This window comes from Heterocephalus glaber, unplaced genomic scaffold (assembly GCF_053883595.1).
Source record: "Heterocephalus glaber isolate CG9 unplaced genomic scaffold, H.glaber_assembly_v1.0 deba00000347, whole genome shotgun sequence".
Taxonomy (NCBI): domain Eukaryota; kingdom Metazoa; phylum Chordata; class Mammalia; order Rodentia; family Bathyergidae; genus Heterocephalus; species Heterocephalus glaber.
The window spans coordinates 62840917-62855115 of NW_028258143.1; positions in this window are offsets into that span (position 1 = coordinate 62840917).

Genomic DNA, 14199 nt, shown 5'->3' on the forward strand with positions numbered 1-14199 from the left:
ACAAAACTAAGTATTGTCAACCCAATATCCCTCCTTGTGAACTTTCTGTCAGTGGCTTATCTACCTTCCAAATCACCTCGGCTAATCAATGCAGAATTCATTGACTTTTCTCTGTCCTTAATCTTCTACTTTTAGTGCACAATGAATGTCTGAGCCCATGCTCTTAACTTTATTCTCTTCTCTCTGTCATTGAAATTGTCAATGACTTATTTTAGTAGGAAAAACGTTTCAAAACCAGAAGCCAGCATTAAAAACTGGATAGGAAACTCAGAATGATAGGGAATGAAAACAAGATAGGCCATGGAAAATTAATATGGGCAAATGTTTAACTTACAAATACTTTTGAAAAATACACTGCTGCCACAGTCCAAAAAGAATGGTGTTTCTGTGGGAGTCACCCTCCTCCTCTACCTGTCCTCCATGACAGCAGGAAGTGAAGTCATGGCTCCAAGACACTGCTGAACTGAGTCAATGTGCTGGTTCAGGAAAGTCAATCTCAGATAGCTTTTGGAAAAGTTACTAAAGCTAAACTCTTATTACTATTTGCTGTGGCTGCTGCACCTGCAGTCTTGCAGATTAAGATTTTTTAAAACCTTATCTGTCTCATTGAACAGAAACATCTGAAAGAACAACTTTGATGTCCCAAACTGGATATGCATTAATTACCTGCAACTTATGGCAAACAGATACATATCTATATGTATGGGATCCAACACTTCTCATATGTGTATATCTTGTTACCTAATCTACTATTGACCTTTTTTTTTTTTTTTTTGATACTGGGGATAGAACTCGGGTCCTTGTGCTTGCAAGGCAGGCGACGGAACCACTGGGCTAAATCCCCGGCCCTATTGAGCTTTTTTATGAAGTCATTTGATAGTTTACCACATGCCAAACATTATTTATGTGTATATATATATATATATATATATACACACACACACACACACACACACACACACACACACACATATTCCTAGGGAACATTCACCCATCTATCCATTCATTTCTAAATGTAAAAAATGTCCTTGCTTCATATTATATGCTACTCTTATGTGTTATATTAGTTTATCACAAGTTTGACAGACTTTTCCTCATGAAGTTTATATAGAGCAAGACATTAAGGAAGCAAATGAAGAAATATCTACTGACAAACTGTGGTGAAGTTAAAGAGGAAAACACATAGGGGACTTCAGAGCATATAGCATGTGGAACTAACCTGGATTGACCTGAAAAAGTGATACTGGAACTGATATCTGAAAGATTATTACAACTTAAGTTGGCAAAAGAGGTGAACAGGGAGAGAGCACACAAAGAATAAGCTTGTGTTACTTATGGCCCGGAGATAGACAGGAGCACAGCTAATAACAGAACTGAAAGAAGGGCCCTTGGCTGGAACAAAATGAGTTTGGGAAGAAAAGTCTGAGATGAGGGTGAGGAAACTGACAGGGAGAAAATCATTCAGAATGCCCCTAAAGGTCACGTCACAGTTTTTCCTTTATCCTAAATGAAAAGCATTTTAATCTGGAGCATAACCTGACTAATTTTGTAGTTTAGATAACCATATCCTGTGGAGAATGGAGCAGAGGGGCCAGGAGAGGTTTTCAGGACTCGGGGAGGATGCATGAGAGGGGAGCAGGTGATTGAGGTCCTCGTCCGTTCCAGACCTGCTAATGAATGGGACTGGGAAGATGATTGTGGAAATGGAGAAAAGTTGGTGGGTTGGAGGAATATGTAGGAAACGTACCATTTGAAATGAATCATGGGTTTTTGGAATGGAAGGTGAAAACGAAGGATTTATCAAAGATATTTATTATTTGTGTGTGTGTGTGTGGTACGGGAGTTTGAATCTAGGAAATTCTCACTGAGTGACATCCCCAGACCATTCTTTAAATTATTGTTCTGGAACAGGGCCTCATTAAGTTGCTATGTTGCCCAGGCTGAGCTTGAACTTGTAATCCTCTTGACTCAGCCTCTCCTAGTGCTGGTTCCCTGTAGGCCCCAATAGGCCTAATTTTACCTGAGGAAATGGAAGATTAGTTTAGTGGAAAAGAAAGTAAAATTTTAAATTTGTGGAATTTGAGATTCCTTTGTGATGTTCCAGTGTCTGTGGAAGTTTCATCGATAGGTTTGTATTTAAGGAACATCTAGTCAGGGATATATAGGTAGGTGCTGGTTAGAACAACCAAAAAGAAAAAGTAGAATGGAAGAAGAGTCGGAGATCAAATCCTGAAAAATTTAAATATTTAAAGACTGAGTTAAAGAGGATGAGTTGGTATAAAAAATTAAAGAGTGGCTCAAAGAAAGGACAATTTTCTGTCAGATTTAGAAACATGTAGGTCAGTGGTAGACTTAGTGATTCATTTTGATGATGTAGTGGCAGAGAAAACTTGGAAATGTGTTGGAAGAGTAAATAGAATGTGAAAAGGCAGAAATAATGAATAACTCTCAGAGAGTCAGGGATGCACTTGTTGCAGAAGTGGGAGTGTATGCATATTGTAGATGTTCAAGAAACACTTGTGCAATGAGCAATGAACAACCACCTTTATTCATATAATTGCCTTCAGATTAATAAAAGATTAGAAGAAGAAATTAGAATTGAATTCTTGCTGCTTATTAGGCTTTTCTTTTACCTTTCTCAGTCATCTTGTGAGATTGGTGATATGGCTATAATTTTTCATATGAGAAAATGAGATTTGGAAATGTTATGCAATTGCTTAGTTTTTACACAACCAGGACTTAGTAGAACACAAATATGAATCAAATTTATTTTTAGAGTCTTCTCACCCCAAATTGTCACCTTATTTGACCACAAATGTCTTTTCCCTATAGCATGAGGAGATCCTAAATATGTATTCTTTGGATCCAACTTTTTCTGGCTCAATGAGCTGTACATGGAGGACCACTTCGGGTCAGAGTTTCTCATCCATGGCTACATGTTCACTCACCTGGAGTGAGTGAAAGATGAGTTCCTTACTCTCCTCCTGGGAGAGTCTGTGCATGGTTGTTTTAAAAAATGACTCAAGTTATGCTGGGGATTTAGCTCAATGGCACTGCTGCCTGCCTGGCAAGCACAAGGTACTGAGTTCGATCCCCAGTACTGAAAAAAAAATGACTCATTATTCTAATATATTGCTAGAACTGAGTTGAAGTACTTTAGATTGTTACCAGGTCATTAATTAATAAAAGCCTGTGGGCCTACATTACAGCCATATTTATTCTGATGATATCTCATTAACTTAACTCTGAATAAGTATATTTTGGGGGATGTAGTGACACACAGTCAGCTGGACATAGACAGGTGAACACATCACTCAGTGACTCCAAGAGCCAGGATGACACTAAAGGCTTCATACATCTCCATTCCTCTGCAGAAATCATCTTGGTGCAGTAAGAGCAGGTCTTACACTATTGGTATGGTACGTCTTCAGATAGCTGCTGATAGAGGTGTTCTTTTGTTGAAGTGAGAGGAAAGACCCAATCCCCGCAGAAATGGAAGGTGCTGACTTGAGTGCCTGCTGTCTTCCTGTTCCACTTAGACTTTCAGACTTTAAGAGGGGCTCAATAGTGTGCAGCCCATCTGGATAGAAATCTCTATGTCTTCTCCTGATTGGCTGAAGGTGAAAGTTGGCAATGAACAACCTTTGTGCTGTTCAATCTGAAAGTTTGTACACTTGTATGTTCTTTTTTGGGAAACAAAAGTAAAGGCAATATAAGATAATCACCAATATCAAGACAAAATATTTCCACCTGAGTTCAGAATTCATTTGCCATGGAGGGAGAATTCTCATAGGACTATGTAGATGAAATAAAAGATTTTCCATTTTCAGTTGCCACTCTTTGTTATACTGCTGTGCATGACAGAGGCTGCTTTGGGAATGGAAGCTACAAAATTTTGTACTTTTCAAAAGATGAAATGCATCTGATATCATAACACATCAGCTACTGTTAAAATGGTACCTTAAATTAATTGTCATCACTCCTTCCTACAGTTTCAGTAGGTTTGAGATATGACCCGTGGTGCACTCAGTGAGAAGATGATACATAATTCATTTTTAATAATGCAGGTAGCTTTGATTTCCTCCAACTTTATGATAAGGCTCTTAATACACTGTGCATGTGCCTTTCAAAGTAGCTGCTATTCAATTTTAAGAACATTCTTTCTGTTCTCAGGGACCTACCAAAATATTGCTCATTCCTTTTCTTTCTTGATGAATTGGTTTCCAAGTATTATAAATAATGGGATGGTGAGTTTGGACATGTGTGCGGGCAGAGCAGGCATGCACTGAGTGCACCCTGCTCAGTCCGGGTCACTTCGCCCACTTTGACCAGGAGACCTAGCCTGAGACCTAGCCGGTGAGGACCCCCAGGCATGTCCACCAGGCTCCAGCTTGGCTGCAGTGGGCGCCTGCAACAACAGCCCCCCGCCCCGCCTCTTGGCTAGATCCACACTACAGAGGCACAGGGGAGCATAAAGGCCATTGTCCTTAGCTACAGAAGTGAACAAGAAAGAGAGAGGGCCTATCTCAGGCTCCCTGATGAACAATTGAAGCTCACTGGAAAAGTGAAGAGAATCTCTGCAATAAAGGCACACCAGACCACCGTACTTGGAGGGATCAGCACCTTGCATTAGAACCTGGACTATCTTCAGGGGAAAGGCAGCTGGAACCTGCAGTAGAACCTTGCAGAGTTCAACCCTGCAGGAGGACAGGGAGCTCAACTTGGGACTTGCAGCCAGAAACCTGCCTGAATCTCATGGGTCTGTGACTGGCTTACTGAGACTCATTGACTTGTAACTGAACACTGCTGCCCTTGTTGTCTATTGTGATAGCAGAGACATACCCTAAAGGAAGCCCTTCATTTTAATCTTTTATTTGTTATTTTCAAAATTACCAGGTTATTTTGCTCTTATTTTTAATTTTTTTCTTCTTTCCTACTCTTTAAAAATTTTTGTTTTTCCTTTTTTTTCTTTTCTATTTTCTTTCCCTCTCTCTGCCTTGCTCCTTTGCTGTCCCACATTGTTCTTCATCTCCCTTTGTGATCCTGTTCTGCCCCTAATTCACATTTCTTCTTTGTCTTTCTTTTCTTCTCTTCCCTTCTCTTGCCTGTGCCCTCTGGCCTCACTGCTAACTGTTCCCTATCCTTCTACTTACCTATTCCTCCCTCCCCAACTCCTTCTAACTCCCCATCCCAAAGGGTAAAGTTGCTATATTGAGGAGTTTATTCACTATAAACATATGTTGAGTTGGTCCTTGATTTTGATTTAATTCACACAGTTAAAGGTGATAGATTAATAACTACCACAAATGATCATTTTCTAAGAGGTACTTGATGCTATTGTGTTGCTGAATGTATCACTTGGGCTAAGGTATTGTGATTGATCTAAGAAGTTGTCCTTCCTGGTATAATGAAAATGAAACAGCCTCAGAGCCATTAGAGACTCAAAAACTAAAGACCAGCTATATCTGGAAGACACCTCTGAGAAGCAAATCACTCCATAAGGGTTCTAAATACATCAACAAAGATACTTAAAATAAGCAACTTTAAAGTATCAAACCAGGAATTAAACCAAGGACAGTACCAAAAATGAAAATGAGAAGACATTTAAGTAAGGCACAAACTCAGACTTCCACCACACAAAAGGCAAATTCTGGGGGAAACAAGGTGGAAAAGTCTGATGATCAGCCACCTGGACACCCTGAACTGATAGCACAAGAAATAACAAAACAGATGAATGAGGCTCTAGAAATTTCAAAACAGAAATAATTTCCCAGATAGCTATAGAGATGGTGAGCAGAGTGAAAGACATGATTAAAGTCTCTAGAAGAGAAACAGAAAAAAAAAAATAGATGAGCTCAGAACCACGCTGGAAGCCATGAATGCCCAGCATAAGAAAGAAATGGAAATCATGATCACCCAACATAAGAAATGAAATCCATGAAACACATTCAAACAGATATCCAGGAGATTAAAAACTCCATTGAAAGCATGTAGAGCAGATTAAGGGAATCTGAAGATAGAATATCAGATATAGAAGATAGGATTGCGGTGAAGGACCATGAAAACAGAGATCTCTTAAAGATAGTAAGGGACCATGAGAAATCAATCCAGCAGCTGCTAGATGATGCAAAGAAGAATAACATAAGATGGATAGGATTCCATGAAAAAACAGGAGAAGGTACAACTGACATAAAAAAACTGTTCACAGAAGTAATAGTAGAAAACTTCCCAGGCAGAGATGGAGAATTGGACATACAGATAAATGAGGCATATAGAACTCCAACTAGCCATGATCAAAAAAAATCTACACATAGACATATAATAGTCAAGATCCTAGAAACCCAACAGAAGAACAAAATCCTACAGGCAGTTGAAAAAAAGAAACAAATCACTCACAAAGGAAAGCCCATCAGAATCACAGCAGACTTCTCAACACAGACCTTCAAATCAAGGAGAGCCTGGAGTGAAGTATTTCAAGCCCTAAAAGAAAATAACTTCCAACCTAGACTGTTGTATCCTGCAAAATTATCTTTCAAAGTTGATGGGGAAATTAGATACTTCCATGCCAAAGAACACCTGAGAAATTTCATGAACACCAAACCAGCACTCCAAGCAATTCTAAGCAATATCCTAGAAAAAGACAATGAAGGTCACAACTCCATGAGGCCCACCAGAGGGAAGCCACCAGGCAAGGTAAGAAACTAAAGGGAAACAGGGGAAAATAAGAAATAAAACAACCGACAACAGCAAAACATCATGACAAGAATGAGTCAATACCTATCAATTATAACTCTCAGTGTTAATGGCCTCAATTCACCAATCAAAAGAAATAGACTGACAGAATGGATTAAGAAGCAAAATCCAGCAATATGCGGTATAAAAGAAACACACCTAACTGAAAAAGAAATTCATAGACTGAAAGTAAAAGGATGGAAAACAATTCTCCATGTGACCGGAACCCAGAAAAAAAGCAGGGGTAGCAATCTTATTTGTAGACAAAGTAGGTTTCAAGCCAAAACTAATTAAGAGAGAAAAAGATGGTCACTACATCCTTGTGAAGGGAACTATCCAAGAGGAAGAAATGACAATCATAAATATATATGCACCAAATACAAATGCCCCAATTATATAAAACAAATATTAATGGACATGAAAAATCAAATAAGCACTAATACAATTGTAGTGGGAAGTGGTGGACTTCAATACCCCACTATCACAAATAGACAGATCATCTAGACAGAAAATTAACAATGAAATTTAAGAACTGAACCAAGCTATTGAACAAATGGACTTAATAGATGTTTACAGAGTGTTCCACCCCACAAAATCAGAATACACATTCTTTTCAGCTGCACACAGGTCATTTTCCAAAACAGAACACATGCTAGCTCATAGGACATATCTAAGTAAATGTAAAAGAATTGAAGTTACCCCCTGTATATTATCATACCATAGTGCAATAAAATTGGAGGTCAATAACATAAGAAACTGCAAAACTCCCACAAACACATGGAAATTGAATAACACTCTCCTGAAGAACCAACGGGTCACAGAGGAAATTAAAGAAAAAATTAGACAGTTTTTACAAGTAAATGATAATGCCAGTACAACATACAGAAATCTATGGGACACAATGAAAGCAGTTCTACACGGGAAATTCATAGCAGTGAATGTCCATATTAGGAAAACAGGGAGAAGTCAGACAAATAACTTAGTGCAGAATGTCAAAAAAAAAAAAAAAAAAAAGCATAACAAACCCAAGGCTCATACAAGAAAGGAAATTATAAAGATCAGAGCAGAAATCAATGCAATGGAGACTAAGAGAACAATACAAAAAATTAATGAATCAAAGAGTTGCTTTTTTTAAAGAATAAATAAAATGGATAAACATTTAGCCAACCTTATCAGAAAAGGAAAGAAAAAGCTCAAATCCATGCAATTCAGAACAAAAAAGGTGAAGTCACAACAGACCCAGCAGAAATCCAGAGGATTATCAATACCTACTTCGAGAACCTGTACTCTAATAAAATGGAAAACACAGAAGAAATGGACAGATTCCTAGACACATATGAATTGCCAAAGTTAAATGAAGAAGATATAGAGATTCTAAACACCTCAATTACAATGAGTGAAATTGAAAATGTAATACAATTTTACCAACAAAGAAAAGCCCAGGTCCTGATGGCTTCACTGCTGAATTCTACAAGACATTTAAAGAAGAACTATCACCATTACTCTTTAACTTATCAAGCAAATTGAAAGGGAAGCAAGGCTCCCAAATTCATTCCTGGGAGCAAGTGTTATTTTGATTGTAAAACCAGGGAAAGACCCAACTCAAAAAGAGAAATACAGGCCAATCTTCCTAATGAGCATAGATGCAAAAATCCTCAACAAGATACTGGCAAACAGAATACAGAGGGTCATCAAGAAGATCATACACCCTGACCAAGTTGGATTTATCCCAGGCATGCAAGGATGGTTCAACATTCGTAAATCAATAAATGTAATACACTATAGTAACAGAGTCAAGGATAAAAACCATATGATCATCTCAATAGATGCAGAAAAGGCATTTGACAAAATCCAGCACCCATTCATGATAAACACCCTACAGAAAATTGGAATAGAAGGTATTTATCTCAACCTGATTAAGGCTATTTATGAAAAACCAACAGCCAACATCATACTAAATGGTCAAAAACTGAAAACTTTCACATTAAATCAGGAACAAGACAAGGATGCCCACTATTACCACTCCTGTTCAATATAGTTCTGGAACCATTAGCCACAGCAATTAGAAAAGAGAAAGAAATAAAATGAATAAAGATAGGAAAGAAGAAGTTAAACTGTCATTATTTGCTGATGATAGGATACTTTACATAGAAGACCCAAAAAACTTGGCCAAAAGATTTCTAGACCTAATTGACAGATTCAGTAGAGTAGCTGGATATAAGGTCAACACTCAAAAAATGATAGCCTTCTTATACACAAATAACAGACTCACTGAGAGAGAAATTAGGGAAACAATTCCTTTTACAATAGCATCCAAAACAATGAAATATCGAGGAATCAACCTAACAAAGGAAGCAAAAGACCTTAACACTGAAAACTACAGCATTCTGAAAAAGGAGATCAAGGAGGATATAAGAAAATGGAAAGACATCCCTTGTTTCTGGATAGGAAGAACGAATATAGTGAAAATGACCATACTTCCAAAACTACTATATAGATTTAATGCAATGCCAATTGAAATTCCAACAATATACTTCATAGAACTAGAGAAAACTATTCAAAAATTCGTTTGGAACCAGAAGAGACCTAGAATAGCAAAAGCAATTCTAGGCAACAGAGATATGGCTGGGGGTATCACAATCCCCAACTTGAAATTATATTACAAAGCTACTGTGATTAAAAACAGCATGGTACTGGCAAAGAAACAGACCTGAGCATCAGTGGAATAGATTAGAAGATGCAGAAACAACTTCAGAAATACTCAGCCACCTCATCTTTGACAAAGGAGCCAACCACCCTCTTTGGAGGAAAGATAGCCTATTTAATAAATTGTGTTGGAAAAACTGGATTTCAACCTGCCAAAGATTAAAACTAGATCCATACCTATCACCATGCACTAAACTAAAATCAAAATGGATTAAAGATCTAAATATTAAGACAGAAACAGTAAACTTGCTGGAATAAATGTTAGATAGACTCTTCAAGACATTGGCATAGGAAAAGACTTTATGAACAAAACTTCAGTAGCACAGAAACTAGCACAAAGAATCAACAATTGGGATCTGGTCTTATTAAAAAGCTTCTGCACTGCAAGAGAAACCACCAACAGAGGTAAGAGACAACCTACAATATGGGAAAAAAATTTTAGCAGCTGTACCTGAGACAAAGGTCTACTATCTAGAATATATAAAGAATTGAAAAAAATCAGACCCCCAAATTGAAAGACCCAATTCAAAAGTGGGCATCTGAAATGAACAGATGTTTCTCAGACAAACAACTAAAAGCAGCAAATAAATATATGAAAAAATGTTCAACATCACTGGCCATTATAGAGATCCAGATGAAAACAGTGCTGAGATTCCACCTTACCCCAGAAAGAATGGCTGCTATCAAGAAATCAACCAATAAGAAATGCAGGTGGGGGTGTGGGGAGAAAGGAACCCTTCTCCATTGTTAGTAGGAGTGCAGATTGGTGCAACCAATGTGGAAATCAGTATGGAGATACCTCAAACAACTAGGACTGGAGGTCCCATTTGACCCAGCTATTCCCCTGCTGGGTATCTTCCCCAAAGAATTTAAAAGAATCATACCACAGGGATATATGCACCCATGTTCATAGCAGCACAGTTTGTAATAGCTAAAGCTTGGAAACAGCCCAAGTGCCCATCAACTGGAGACTGGATAAAGAAGATTTTTTTTTTATAAAGTGGAGTATTACTCAACCATAAAGAAGGAGAAACTAGAGACGTTTATAGCTAAATGGATGCATATTGAGGCCATACTCTTAAGTGAAATAAATAGGACACACATCTGTAAATACCGAATAGTTTCTCTAGTGTGAGAAACTGAAAGTGTAAATAAGGATTAAAATGATTAAAATGAATAACTGATAATTTGAAATAAGAAAAGGTCCAAAGGTGTAGGGGTGAGGGGAGGGGAAGGGGAAAGGAAAAATTATGAGAAAAAAAAATGCAAAGGATATCTATGTACATAGGGAGTGATGTAGGGGGTGAAGGGTGCACAGGTAATAGGGAAAAAAATAAGAACCAAGATACATCATGTACAGGTACAAGCACCCAATGATAAGTGTAAACGTGCTATATACCTAAAATGTACCAATAAAAGAATTAAAAAAAATGGGATGGTGAATCCTATATTTGGGGGTGTGAAGTTTCAGAAAAGCCTCCTTCACTATGTTTATATTTAACTTTTCTCATGTAAACTTAATATTTCTAATTCTATCGCTAAAATTTATTAGCTTTTAATGCATATGAAAAATAATTGCATTGTCCTTTTTATTACTTGGTGAAACACATGACTTAAGAATAGTAGTACTCATAATTAGTCTTCAGAATGAAATGAAGGTAAAGATATTTTTCAGAGTCAGAGTTGTCAGTGGCTAGAAACAGGCAATGAATAAAGGACTATAGTTTTTTTTAGTCTAACTGCATAGAAACATTTGGAAATGAAATAGAAAATTTGTGATTGGATACTGTTTCTTCTTCCTTTTCTCAGAAGATAATAAAGAATGCTTGTGAGAGTGTTTTCCCGTTTTTATAACAAAAATTTCTATGTGCCATATGTTCTCTATCGTATATTTCTTGGTAAAAGCTTAAATAACATCTATTAAATCATTTTCCTCCTCTAAAATTTTCATGTAGTGTATAAATCTGTATTAGCTTTATAAAAACCAAATGCCAAATATTTCTTGTTAGGGCCACATTATGCAAAAGCTCAGAAATTTGACAAAATAGAAAACACCAATTACCTTTGGTAGCTGTGGTTCTTGGATTTAACCATTTCAGCAAAAATCTTGGTAAGAGATGAGTGTTGTACAAGCACTCCTGACCACTGCTGAGGTTCTCATGCTGCCCCACTATACTCTGGGATTGTGATGGTCACCTTCCCTTGTGGCTTCATTTTTTGGTGGTCACTCTTCTGCCATTGCTATCTACCCAAGTACAGCTGCTAGTGCCACAATGGTTGTTCCACATCCCACCTTTTCTCTTGAGTCCTAAATGAATGGGCGATCAACCTCAGAATCATGACATCTAAGTAATTAGATTTTTTTGTAACTCCCAAGATGTAGGCATGGTCTTTAGTTCAAACTGTTCCATCGGTCAATAAATTTAAATCAGATACTGGAAGTCTTGACCAAAATGTTCCTTGGGTTGTATAACCCAGTTTCATTCCCAAAGGATTTCTCACCAATCTTGAAATTTGTCTAAGGGCCATGCTTCTTGAACCATCTCAATTCCAGGTAAATTGTTTCTTTTTCTAATGCAAAGTTTTACCCTAGCTCTGGCTTAAACAGGTTCCAGAAGTTCATCTTCATATGAAAGTCTTCACTCCAGCATGTTTACCTTCCCTCTGAAAGGATACTCCATTATTTCTTTTATATGTTGTACAATCCTTTGAGCAAATACTAATCTCTTTTCCTGTGAAGATTTTTTTTTACAGTTAGTGAGGTTGGAATGTATTAGATGTTTTATTGTTATGCTTAGCTATAATTACTGCTTTGATCAATCCTCTATGGCTGAATAAGGAAGAATGAAATATAGAGAGTGTACTTAAGGAACAAGTTGGTGTTAAAAATAAAAGTATGTGATTTATAATTACATTAATTTTCACATTCCATTTTCAAAGGAAGTTTTTGAAAGTTTCAAAGACTTGATGTATAGACCACATCTTTGAGCACAGTAAATATGTTAGTAAAAATGTTAAAGCACACACAGTTAGACATTTATGAAAATACTTCTAAATAATTCATGGAGTGATTAGTAGCATGGTCTTAATGTTCTTTTTCCAGAATTCATATGTTGAAATTCTAACCTCCACAGTGATGTTGTCATGAAGAGGCTTTTGGGGTGGTGATTGAATGAAGAGGGTGGACCCATTGTGGGGATTGGTACCTTTATACAGGAGGCCCAGCGAGACCCCTCACCCCTTCCACCACAGGAGGATCCCCCAGAAAACGCTATCTGTGAACCAGAAAATTGGTCCTCGGCCAACACTGAATCTTTCAGCATCTTGATCTTGAACTTCCCAATTCTCAAAACTAGTAGATGAATTTTAGTTATTTATTAACTGGATAGGTCTGAGAAGTTTTTTGTAATATACACGAATGGACTGAGACAATGAAGAAATCACTATGGACACTAAAATATACAGTAATAACCAAAATAATCCCAACTTAGTAAAACCAATTTGCACATAACTGACGTATTAAAGGATTACTTACAGCCTTAAATTCATTTATGAAATGCAGAAAGGTGAAAAATAAACAACATATATTCAGTTTAAGGAAATAGAAAAAGTATAAGTATAGGTAAGGAAATAAGAAAGAAAAATGATATTGAATAAAGAAAAATGAAAAAATATATACTTTTGAAAATGTTAACATCTTGACAAAGTTCTAGCAAGATTGCCTAAACCATATTTCGTGTGTGTGTGTGTGTGTGTGTGTGTGTGTGTGTATTTGGTCAATTTGGGTAGAATTTCCTGTACAAGTTTTGTGTGAGTATATTTTCATTTCTCCAGAGTAAACACTGAATATAGATAGCTAAATAGCCAGTTATGTGGTAAGTGTATATTTAAGGCACTCTAAACTGATTCCCAGAATGTCTTTATCCTTTTCCATTTTCACCAGCAACACATTGATATTCATTGCTCTACAGTCTTACCAACACTTGATAGTATTTTTAAACTATTCTAATTGATGTGTACTAACATCTAACAATGGCTTTAATTTTTGTTAATTATTAAAGATGTTGAACATATTTTCCTGACCCTATTTGACATATCTCCTTTTAGGAATTATCTACTCAAGTTTCTTCCTCATGTATTAATTGCGTTTTCCTGCTATTTAATACAGATTGTTTGATATATTCTGATTATCTTATATAGTCTTTGTCAGAATGATTATCTTATATTTTCTGTGAGGCTTTAAATTGCCGTTTTATTGTCTTAACATCTTTTTGAAGCAAAAGTGCCTATTTTTGATGAAGTCCAATTTATCAGGTTTTATGGATACAGGTTTGAAGTCATACGTAGTAACTTTTGCTTAATTCCAGCTCATTAAGGTTTCTTCTAAGTTTGAAAGCTTTTATTGGTTTGTAAAATATAGTTGTATCTATGTTCCATGTTTAGATACTTTTTATGTAATATGCAAGTTTTAGGTGGAGGTTCATTTCTTTTTCATATAGACATCATTTAATTTCAACAAGATTTGTAGAAAAGTCTATTAGTTATGTATTGAATTGCTTTTGCATCTTGTGAAAATCCATTCTTACCTATTTTTCCAGATTTAGTGAAATAAAAATTAACAATAACATTTGTATATATTTAAGATATACAACATAATGTTTTTATATATGTACGTTATGAAATTGTTACCACATCAAGCTCATTAATATATCTACCACTTCAATAGTGATTTTGTATGTGTGTGTGTGTGTGAGTATGTTG